The sequence below is a fragment of the Crocodylus siamensis genome, chromosome 5, assembly GCF_052110815.1.
Source record: "Crocodylus siamensis isolate JL-2025a chromosome 5, ASM5211081v1, whole genome shotgun sequence".
Taxonomy (NCBI): Eukaryota; Metazoa; Chordata; order Crocodylia; family Crocodylidae; genus Crocodylus; species Crocodylus siamensis.
The window spans coordinates 143,341,131-143,353,195 of record NC_143399.1 but is presented as its reverse complement, the minus strand read 5'-3'; the positions used below and the strand labels follow the sequence as shown (position 1 = coordinate 143,353,195).

General features: G+C 40.0%; 1 protein-coding gene across 2 annotated transcripts in view; it reads left to right on the top strand.

Annotated features, from left to right (window-relative positions):
* LOC149864691 (ubiquitin-conjugating enzyme E2 E2) overlaps nt 1-12,065 on the top strand; it is a 321,449-nt gene that overhangs the window by 213,710 nt on the left and 95,674 nt on the right. The gene's annotated exons all lie outside the window — the stretch shown is intronic.

Genomic DNA, 12,065 nt, shown 5'->3' with positions numbered 1-12,065 from the left:
CGGGGCCAGTGGGGGCCAGTGTCCAGAGCAGGGCAGCAATAGTGCCAGTGTCCAGGCTGCCAAGTGGGGCTGAAGAGGCCAGTGGGCAGGCAAGGGGGGTAAGGAGAGGCAGCAGCAGTGAGAAGCAGCGAGGGGGGAGTCTGGCATGAGTGTGGGACCCGTGCCAGTGCCCAGGGCCAGGACTGGCAAGGGCCCAGAGTGGGGCAGCAGGAGCACAGGCCTGGGCTGGTATGTGGGGCTGGAGTAGCTGCAGGGGAGTGGGGAAAGGTGGCAGCAGGGCAGGCAGTAACTAGTTAATCTCTGTTTACATTCATTTCTATGGGGAAATGGGTTTTGCTTAGCGCGGTTCCTCTTAATGCTCAGTTTTTCTGGAACCAGTTAAGAGCACTAAGCGGGGGTTGCCTGTAAATTAAGCATTTTACATTAAACAGTCATTAGGTAAAATACAAGCAGTCTCTAGCGAGACTTAAACATGGGTTCATGTTTATACCTGTTCTCTCTTGTTCCTTCTCTAGCCCAGTGAATCTTGAATTATTTTTAAATGGTGGCATGGCAAAAGGAGTAGAAAGTTTTCCCCTCACCCCTGCTCCTCAACCTGTAGTAAGGTTGGTATGGTACTCATGTTGCAAGTAAGATGTGTTGGAGGGTTAATCCCCTAAAATAGAGGAAGAAATTGAATCCAGGTTTCATATATACTGGCCATGTGTACACATGGACTTTACTGCAGAGTAGTCTAATTACCTGCAGGGTAGTGTCATCATTTATAAGTGCACTGGTATTAGGCTGAAGTAAACTAATTAATTTATGTCGCAGTAAGATATTACTGTCAGGGACAGTACTTTCTTAGTGGGGGTAATTTACTGTGATTAAACACATGTGTAGATGCTGACTGCGGGCATTGATTTCTCCCAGTCAGCCCAGCCAGCAGGGAGCCAGACTCCTGCCTGTCACCTAGCCACACAGCACCATACTTTTAGCACCCTTGTGCCCCAGCCGGCCCCTCCATCGCCCAGTGCTGCTATCCAAAGCCTGGGGTTGAGTGGCCCTGGTGTAAACTGCTTGGCCTTGGCTCAAATTGCTGCCGGCCCAGGCGCAGATGTAGACACTGCACCCAGGCATAGTTTACTTCATCTTAAACTGCTCCAGAATTTATTGCTTCAGATTAATTGCACATGTAGATGCACCCACTGAGTCCTCTAACCACTGAGCTACTGTCCAAAAGTGAGGTGTGTAAGGTGTTAAATACCACCTTGAGGTTTTAAAATATAGGAGAGAGCCCTGCTGGTTTTTAAAAGGACAACATGCCCATCTAACTCCAGACAAGGGTTTTGGGCTACAAATCCTAATCCAGTAGAGGTGCCTCCCTGCTGCCCAGAGTAAGGTGACCATGGCCCAAGAAGGGGCAAGATTTAAGACATTGTCTCTAAGATATATTGGCTAGTTGAGGTGGCCCCTCACTCAGTTTTGGTGGCTGTTTGAAACCCATTCTGAGACATCTCTTTTTGGAAGTCGTAGGCTCCTCTCTCTGGGAGTCAGAAGCCTGAATGTTAGGACTTGCAGCGCTTAAACCCCTTTGGAATCTTGTTCCAAGAGCAAAGCAGTCACCTGTCATCTCAAAAAAAAATCCTCTTCACTTCAACAGCAAACCACCTGCAATTTATACACAATACTTTCTACAGTACTAAGACATGAAATGGCCCTTCTCAAACCAAAAGAAAATACCTTTGCTGCCAAACAGACCAAGATGAAATTTATTAAAAAAGGAGACAGCTGTGTTAAGTTATAAGATAATGCGGAGTGTATAGAATGCTCAATGTGTCAGTAGGTTATCATGCTTTAATTTTGTCATCTCTAAAGGATAGTAAGTTGGTTCCAAATAGTAGGCAATGATTATAGAAATTCATAGAACTCAAGAAAAGTTTCAAGAGAAAGAACAGGATGAAGGAATAAAGCCTTATTGTTGCGCAGTCTTGACTCGTGCTCTCTTTTTAGACTCCAGTACTAGGCAGTGAAGGTTCATTATTTGTAGGAAACTCAGTTAATTTATTTTATTTTCTGTTCTCTTTACAGAATAAACGCATCTTGTTCATAACTTTGATTGGTCCAGCTTCCCTAAGGCCTTTTCTATACTATAAAGTTATGCCACCTTAACCATACTGCTAACCTGTATTTAAAGCAGCACAGTCTTATTAGTGTGGCTGAGTTACGTTGGTAGAAAAGGTGCTTTTTGCTGGTATAATTATTCCTGTACAGATAGGGAGATAACTATACTAGTCTAAGGCACATCTAAGTATAATTTTACTTACATTAGGGCTTTAGCCAATATAGCTACCAGTAAGAATCTCACTGTGATATAGTAATTATAGTGAGAAGACTTGTCATATCAGGCCTAAGTCACAGTTTACCAGAAGTTATGACAAGAGCATTTGGGAGAAATAGTGAGGTCCCATTCCAGGGTTCATATCACAATAAACAGCCTACGTGGGCTTTGTTTCCATAAGCTACATAAGAAACACCCAGGTATATCAGAGCAGTGGTTGGGGATGTCACATTTGTCTTAACCTTTTCTTTCTGTTCCATCCTGATTTTTGGGCTGCCAGAAACCAAGAGCTCAAGTACAACTGAAAGTAGCCTCAAAGCTGCTCTAATTTTTATGGCCTGATAACTGCTAAGGTAATCCTCAGCTCTCCTTCTTTAAAACAGCTTTAAATAACCTATATGCAGCTAAACAGCAGAAGGGACTCTTAAGTAGGGCCATGGAGCTGGCCCTGTAATTGTAATAGTTGAAGGATAAAGTAGCTTGGCAGTCAACACTAACTAATGCAAAACTCCTGTTTTGCCTATATTATTATGAAAAAAATAAGCCAAGCTTTCTTTTTCATGCGGAACTGTATCAGAGGCAAATAAATATACAGATTTATTCTTCTTAAATTGCTATCTTTGGGTTATTGTTCAGTGACTATGTTGTTAATATGACAGTCAAATAAGAAGGTTACCATCATTACAGGTAACTTACAGCTTCTGTATTTCATCTGTCAAGTCTCATATCAGTTAAACATGGCCTATTTGTTTTATAATTGTTACCTACAACTTTTTAGTCTGTAAGTCAAAAAATGTGTAGCTACTGTTTTCCTATAAATTACTTTAATCCCCCTGCAGCAATCCATTGCTTTAGGATTATGCCTCCTAACCGTGTAAAAATGGTACTTCCAATTCAGAGGGCTGGAGGCATTCAGCTAATATGATTATGTATGTTCCTGTTTTTAATAACATTGTTTAAAATGTTCTGAGTTGTGGACCCTAATCATCTTAAATTTCACCCAGAAAATGGAAGTTGCACTGACAACATATTTTGAAAGATTCTATTAGCATGCCTAAATTCTTAGATATCTCTTTTGGCAAAGTGCTAAATTAATGGTCTGGTGCTTTACACACATGGATTATCACCTCTTTTGAAAATGCATTGCATGCCTAATTCTTTGTCTTTTCATTCAAAGGATTTTAATCCTACTATATATTTAACAATAAATGTTATCTCAAGTAATAAAAGGTACGGTGAATTTGTATTGAAGGCTTGTTATATTAATCCATTCAAGTATATATGCAGCAGCATTCAGCAAACTTGTTATCAAGCAATTTTTTTTTTTGTTAAAGAAAAAAACAAACCTTTGTTGTTCTACATCAGGAGGATAAATTCTCCCTCACCAAACAAAAGTAGTTACAAACCCTGGTAGTGAAGCTAAATCCATTTGTTTACAACTGTTCATCTCAGCCCTCTCCCAGAATTTAGTAAGCAAAAGGTTTTTGGGTTTCTTTTTTTATTTGTTTTCATTTTGTTTCTCCTCTAGTGTTCGGTTTAAAAGCATGTTTTTCAAACGGCAGCTAATCCTAGAAAAGTTGTTTATTGTCTGCGAGGTCAGCAGTCTGATTTATTGAAACAATCACATGAAACTTGAGCTGCCTAAAGGTTATTAAAAGCTTCTTGCTGCCACAGAGCACAATGGTTCGAATTCTTAAGAAAGGAAAAGTCCAAGCTGAATTGGATGTTTTGTTACTGAGCCCCAGTCTAAGGCTGCTGGGGTTTCGAAGCTAACTTTCAAATCACTGAAGCCATTTGACCTGGTGTTGTATCAGTGGGAGACTCTCAGGCATCAAATGGAAACTAATATCCACTCCTCAGTTGCCAGGCAGCCGATATGGCTGTCACAGAATTATAACCATTGGAACACCATCTATTTAGGGGTCACTGAAACTACAAAGCAAGTGTGATGTATGGAGGATTCGCTGCCTGTCTGTACTAGTCCCCGTAATATGTCCGGCATCTCTGAGCAGTTGGACAAATTGTTATGTGAGGTCTAAGAAGAGCACACATGTTGTGCAAGGAGTCAACTAATTTAGTTCCAATTAACACGTGGCCCCACACAGCCGCTCAGCAGTGCTACAAAATGCTATTATAGCATAGCATAGCATAGTTTAGCGTAGCATAGCATATGGTAGGATGGAAGTAGAAATTAATTGAATTGCTTGAAATAATGAAATTGTTCAGTTTCTATAATACCACCTTGCAAAGACAGATCCTTAATTCCTTTCCACTTTTTAGAAACAACCATATTTTAAACACAAAATGAAAAATAAAAATACTGTGTTACTGCTGTGCTTAAAGTAAGATCTTCATTTTTGTTAACATTTTCTTATTTTTAATGTAATGGGGAGAAAGAGGAATGGAAAACGTTGTGAAGGACTGTGCTTAGTCTGAAGGAGTGCTTTTAATTAGCCAAGAAAGAAGATGGGGAATACATACGTTTAAGAAATTGCTATTGCTCCCAGGAAATCATCATGAGTAGAAAATGATTGGCTCACTTGGCATAAATGAAGAACTCATTATTTGATGTCTTTTAACAAATGAAACACTGCAAACTAAGTAACAAGAACTGGAGGTTTTCTATTTTGTAAGGACTAGGCAACAAATGAAATGTAATTAAAGACATTTTATAAGATCAAGATTTAATTGCTTGCATCACAAATATATATAGGATCATATTTGGGAAGGCTTTTTATTCACTTGTTATTTTGGGCTCATTTTGGGGGTTTTGTATTAGTTTGTTTTGGTTTTTTAATTCACGAATTTTTCTGGAAAAAATTTAACTGTATCCATTTAGTAGTTAAACCATTATAAATTAATCTGTCCCTTGAAGAAGTCATTAAGTTACATTTTGATTTTCTATAAAATACTTTACTGTGTACACTATTTCTGTTTTAAAATGCCACCTGGGTGGGCAAGATTTGTACAAATAATGTCAATAAATATATATATTTTAAGTCCATAGATGAGGCTTAAGCATTTTTATTTAGGTCCAATATCTGTATTAGAAAAGGAGGGCTTTCCAAGGCAAAGTGGGTCTTTTCACAATAGAATAAAGGATTACCTGGTTGCATCAGTATTTTATTAAACCTGCATTTTATTAGATGGAAGCAAAAAAAACCTTCTAAGAGTATCCTCTGTACCCAGTGCCCAAAACATGACCTTACCTGAATTTTCTGGACAGGCTAAGAATCAAAAGTATTATTCTCTCCCTTTTTTAATATAAGCTAATATTACTAATTATCTCTAGTCCCTAGTCACTGAACATCTAGCACATTGATAAATTAATCTTCAAAATACCTTTGTGAGGTGGGTAAATAGTACTTTCCTCATTTTCCAAATGGAGAACTGGGACACAGAGATATTAATTTGTCTGTACTGTACATTGACCCAGGATGTCATAATCTAAACCCAGATTCAAGTCCCGAGCCAGATTGGCTTTAACAAAAACCTTTACCAAGTTGGTGTTTTATGTCTCCTTGATCAACTTAATTCTCTCCTAAATCACTGATATTAAAAGCATTCAACCACAGAACCTTTGGTTGGTATTCACTTGAAAACTATTGCTTACACCCAACAGTAAAACATTCAGCTTCCTCAACATTGGCTTAATCTTTGGAGCAAAGTACCTTACGTGAACCGTTCAGTACTAACCTGATCCTGTTAACTAAGCAGCACTTCTGGACCCCTCAAGCACTTCTTTTTGAGTTCTAAATGGGAGAATGCTGGTCATGTATTGGGCAGGAGAGGACATCTCAGTTTTGCAAATGAGGGAGAAACAAGTTTAAATGTTACAACATCAAAACTTTCATCAAATTCAGAATTTGTCTCCTGTCCCTTGAAAAGTGCTTTGAGATCTGTCCATTGTAGAGGCACAGAAAGCCTTTGTTGTAATGCTTGGTTTTGACTTCTATTTTCATGCTTGGTAGTCACCCCTATTGTTTTGTGCTGCATGTGAGCTACAAGGTGCTGTTTATTAGAAGCCAGATCTCTGAACTGCTGTCTGAGAGTATATGTAATTAGAAAAGATTAAAGGGGCAGTGCAGCAACTGGGGAGATTAAGAGTTAGTCAGGCAGAACCTATGTCTGTTGAGTCTAGTGAGAGGAAATAAAGAATTCTACCTTTTACTGCACAGCTGCCTCTTGTTTATTTCTTCCTCTGCTGCATCAGAGGATACAACAGACTTGAACTTTATAACCCTTTCAGTACCTCATAGATGCACAGTCCACAGCATTCAAAGATTTATTTCCATGGGCAAACCAGATTCCAAAGAAGTTTGGTGCAGTACAGTTGACTGCTTTACTGTTGAACATGTAACTTTCAGCATATAGCTGCTGGCACTTAAGGGTGTCTATATACATGCTCCGGGGTGGTGGGGAAGTGTGTTTTAATTAGAGCGGTTCTTGGAAGCCACTCTAATTAAAACGCTGCAGTGTCTTGTGTATTCAGCATCCCACATTTCAAAATGGTGGTGGGGGCACTTGAACGCTCATTCGATGAGCTTCAGTTAAAGTGCCCCGCCACTATTTTTGGAACGTGGGATGCTGAATACAGGAGACGCTGCAGCATGCTGGAGCATTCTAATTAGGATGCTCCAGAAGACTCAGTCAGTCAAGTCTGCTCTGATGTGTTCTAATTGGAACACGTCAGAGCACATGTATAAGCGCCCTAAGGCATTAACTTGTCTATCAGTGCATGGTATCAAGTGAACCCCATACTGTACGGCTGTAATATGGATTATTAATAGCTATCTGCCCAAATTTAATCTGTGAAATGTGCACCCAAAAAACCTGTGTTTACATGTATAAAACAGGTAATTGAGCGCTTCAAAACCTGTCTGTGTAAAGTTACCAATTTTGCAGATGCATTGCACTTGTATACAGAATTCTTGAGTGCCAGGGACAAATCAACATGCCCTGGACTTACACTAATGCAATCCTATTTGAACTAATTGTAGCAAGCTAGTATTTATTTGAAACTGATTTGAAATACTCATGTTCTACCACATGGGAATAGCAGGACTGTCACATATGGGGGAAGTATTACAGTTTTTAAACACAAGTTCCTATAGTCTGTAGCATAGGCCGGCAACCTACTGTGGCTAGATCCAGCCCACCAAGTGATTTCCTCCAGCCTACAAAGCCCAGACATCAGCATTTCAGCAGCAAGGCAATTCAGCAGCTTTTTGGCATTTGGCAGGAGGATTCTGCTGCAGTTTGCATACATGGTGGCAACATCAGCCAGGTCAGAAGTGCCAACCCTCCTCAGACCAAGCAATGTTATTTTGGTCCACTGCTCCAAAGAGGTTATAAACTTTGATCTATAGTACATCGTTTGATTTTTGTGACACTTCAGTAGAATTTTAATCTTAAATTGAACCACCTTTTAGCGTTTAAAACCAAAGGATAACTCTTCAGATTGTTTTTAAAGCTTCTGTACTTTGGGAACCCTCATGATTGCCAGTGCAAGGCCTATAACAAGGATTTTATTTGCTGGCCTGGAATGATGTTCTAGACCAAACATCTTCTGATTCTGTTGTGTCAATTTTTGGATATCTGTGGTCAGAGAGGCTCCAGTACAACTATTCAAGACAGTAAGCACTTAAATTTCTTAAGTCCTTGAATTAGGACCTTAGGGCTCATTTTCAGATGTGCTGAAAAATTACAGCTCACATTGAGCCAAAATGGATTTGTGCAAGCTAAACATTTTGACAGTCAGAGCCTAAAAGCATCCAAAATTGTCTACCTACAACTGAGGCATATAAGATTAGAGAGAACTGAGAATTTAGCCCTGTATTTGTCCAGTAACTGCATTATACTTTTTTTGGTCAACCTTCTTGGAACACCATTGAAAAATCTGAAACCCTTCCTTTTGGAACGTATTGATTTGATAGCAGTAAGAAATTTGTAACATGATAAAGTTTCTGGTTTCGTGTATTTTCTGAGCTGTGTTACATTTAAAGAGGGAGAGTTTCTACATCAGACTCTGATGTTACCACTGGGTGTATTATAGAGGCTTGCACTGCTTTTTCAGTCCAACCAGATTGGATCCATTTAATTGAATTAAGAGTTTTACCCATCATTTCACACAGAAAATTCATTGGCATCTTTGTTCTTCTGCAGAAACTCATTGACTTAAACAATGTTCACGTTTATTTCTGCATTTCATAAAATGATACATTGCCATAATTGAGAAAATAAATGATGTTTATAATATTAAGACAAAATATGTAACCAAAAAGGCTTTATTTTCTAATTCTTTAAAATCATGTGCATGTTTGCTGTTGTTTGTTTTGTATTGTATTAAACTTTCAGATGCTTGAAATTTAACAATTTTTTCCTACTGCTTTTTCCTTTCCCATTTGGCAAACACTTCTCCTCTCTACACCTATATGGCTTTTCCTGTTTACTGATGACAATATATAAAGGCAAAGAAACAATGATAGCATAGTTCTAGGAACAGTTGAACTGTACCCCCTCTGCTGGCTACTTTGTTGCTTTTCAGCAGCAGTACAGAGTGTTCAAGAGACATTTGGGAAGAATCCAATTACCTTTTGAAGTCTATTGCAAAATTCCCATTGATTTTGGTAAGAGCAGAGTTGGGCCCAATGAGTGTTTTACATTTCTGTTGGGAAATCGTAATTCTGAAATCCAATCTAAACACTGGAATGATTCACAAAGGAGTTATGCAGGGACCAGAGGGAAGAATGTTCCCTCTCTATACTCCACCAGGACACTGAATGAAAACTCAGAGCAATTTTACATCAGTTGTTGCAGCCTGACAGCCTTACAAGTCTCTGCATCTCCTCCCATTTCCAAGCCTTTACCTTGCCCTAAGAGTCAACAGGAGTCCACTGAGAACAGCTGCCAGAAACCTTCTTAGATAGGGTTCAAGTATTCTGACTTCCTCCCTACCCCCATAAATAAATTTTACAGGTGTCAGTGTCCTCTGATGCCATCAAGCATAGAAAAGTAAATCACTCTTTTATAACCAAATAACAGATTACTTACAGGGTTCTGGCTTTAAATGTAGTATAATATTACCCATGTGTTTTAGATGATTCATGGCTCATTGCTTGAGCATAAAATTCATCTTTTTATCAGGATTAGGAAAAATCTCATTCTCTGTGTTATTAAAAAAAATTGGCCGTTTCCAATTCCCTGTGTCTTGAGAGCTGAGCTTCCAACCAGTTGGGAGTTCCTTAGAATGTGATGACCCTTTACGAAACAATTATCAATGGTATTAATTAAGTTCGGGAGGAGGTCATATTTTTGTGCTATAAAATAGAATGCTCTGATTTTTTTTTTAAATGCAGCTTGTATCTTTAACACTAAAACAACAAATTTGTGCATGCACCCAAGAAGAGAGCAATGCGAAGTAGATCAGATTTTGGAGCTCAGATACTTAGATGTAGGTTTTTTCCACAAAATTAAGGTTCTGACAAGAGTAATCCAAAGTTGAAGTTAGACTTAGTCCCCCTGTACACATGCAGGTAAAGGCACCAGGGGATCTAATGCTCAATCCACACAGTTGTGCTTCCTACCAGGCCACATATGCATAGATTCATAGATTGTAAGGGGCTGGAAGGGACCTTGCAAGATCATCGGGTTCAGTCCCCCTGCTCTAGGCAGGAAAGACAACTGTGGTCAGGTGACCCCAACAAAGTAACTTGTCTAGTCTTCTCTTGAAGATCTCCAGGGAGGGAGTTTATTCCACTATCTGGACACCCTGATTGTGAAGAAGTTTTTCCTAGAGTTAAGCCTGAAATGGTCTTCCAGGAGTTTGTGGCCATTACTCCTGGTTTTCTCCAAGGGTGCCCTGGTGAACAGTTGTTCGCTGAGCCCCTGATGTATTCCCCTGATGTAGTAGTAAGCTGCTACCAAGTCTTCCTCTCAGCCTTCTCTTTTTTAGGCTGAAGAGGCCCAAGTCCCTCAGCCTTTACTCATATGACTTGCCTTGCAAGTTTCTGATCCTACCGGTGGCTCGTCTCTGGATTCTCTCAAACTTTTCCACGTCCTTGTTCAAGTATGGTACCCAAAACTGGATGCAGTACTCCAGCTGCGGTCTCACCAATGCTGAGTAAAGCAGAATAATCACTTCCTTAGTTTTACTTGAGATGCATCGGTTGAAGCAAGCCAGAGTATTGTTTGCCTTGCTGTCAACAGCATCACACTGACAGCTCATGTTCATACTATGGTCCATTATTACCCCTAGGTCCCTTTCAGTTGTGGTGTTACTTACAGGCACCAATTTGACTATGTTGGGGATTGTTTGTCCCCAGGTGAAGCATTTTACATTTCTCAATGTTGAACTTCATCTGGTTCTAGTCTGCCCAACTTGCCAGCCCGTCTAGGTCTGCCTGTATCTGCAGCCTATCTTCAAGCGTGACCGCACTCCCCCATAACTTGGTGTTGGCCACAAACTTGGCTAGTGAGCTCTTCACCTCCATATCCAAATCATTGATAAAAATGTTGAAAAGCACTGAGCCAAGCACAGACACCACTGGCCACTTCTCACCAGGACAACACAGATCTGTTCATTAGAACTCTGGAGCCCTACCCTATAGCCAGCTTCCTAACCCACCTAACTGTTGAGCAGTTAAGCCTTTAATCCTCCAATTTTCCTGTGAGAACATCATGGGATACCAAATTAAAGCCCTTTTAAAAGTCTACTATCTTGTACCATCTACACTTTTCCCAGAGCCTGATGAAGGGGCTTTGATCTGAAAGCTTGCAGAAAAGGACAGTTTTCTTGCCATATTCCAGTTGGTCTAATAAAAGGTATCATTTTGGAACCAAGAGTTCTAGTTTTTTGTATGTCTTTTTAAATATCTAGGTATACAATGTTGACCATCTCTCTCTTATCCAGAGGGTGAGTTACCTGGTCGTAGAAGGAGATGAGATTGGTAAAACAAGACCTGCCCACGATGAAACCATGCTGGCTGTCATTCGGAATCCTACCTTCTGCAAGCATATCACACATGGACTCCTTGATTCGTTTTTCCAGGATTTTCCCTGAGATAGAAGTTAGGCTAATTGGCCTATAGTTGCATGCATCCTCTCCTTCTGTTTTTGAAGATGAGCACAACATTGGCCCTTTTCCAGCCTTCAGGGACCTCCCCCAAGTGCCATGAGTTTTGGAAGAGTTTCACCAGAGGTCCCATGATGACTTTGGCCAGCTCCCTTTTCACTCTCAGGTGCAGTTCATCTGGTTCTGTTATAAATATCTGACTTTTCTAACTGATCATGCACCAGCTCAGCATCAACAATAGGAAGACAGTCATTCCCACCGTTGCTATTCTGAACTTTATCTAGTACGATTTTCCTCTTAGTCCAGTGAAATACCAAAGCAAAGTAGTTATTCAGGAGTTCAGTTTTCTCTTGAGTGTTGGTAACCAGCTGTCCTGCATTGTTAAGCAGTAACACACTTCCATTTGTTTTCCTCCTGTTCCCTACATGCCTAAAGAAGGACTTTTTATTGTCCTTGATTCCCATTGCTAGCTTAAATTCAGCTGCCGCCTTAGTTTTTCTAATCTTCTCCTTACAAGTGTGGGCCATTGTTGTACAGTCCTCCTTGGGGACTGTCCCAAGGTTCCATGGTCTTCATGCCTCTTTCTTCTTTTTTCAGGAGGACCATGGTATCCCTATTAAGCCAAAAGGCTTGCAAGCCTTTCTGCTGCCTTTCCTCCACACGAGAATGGTT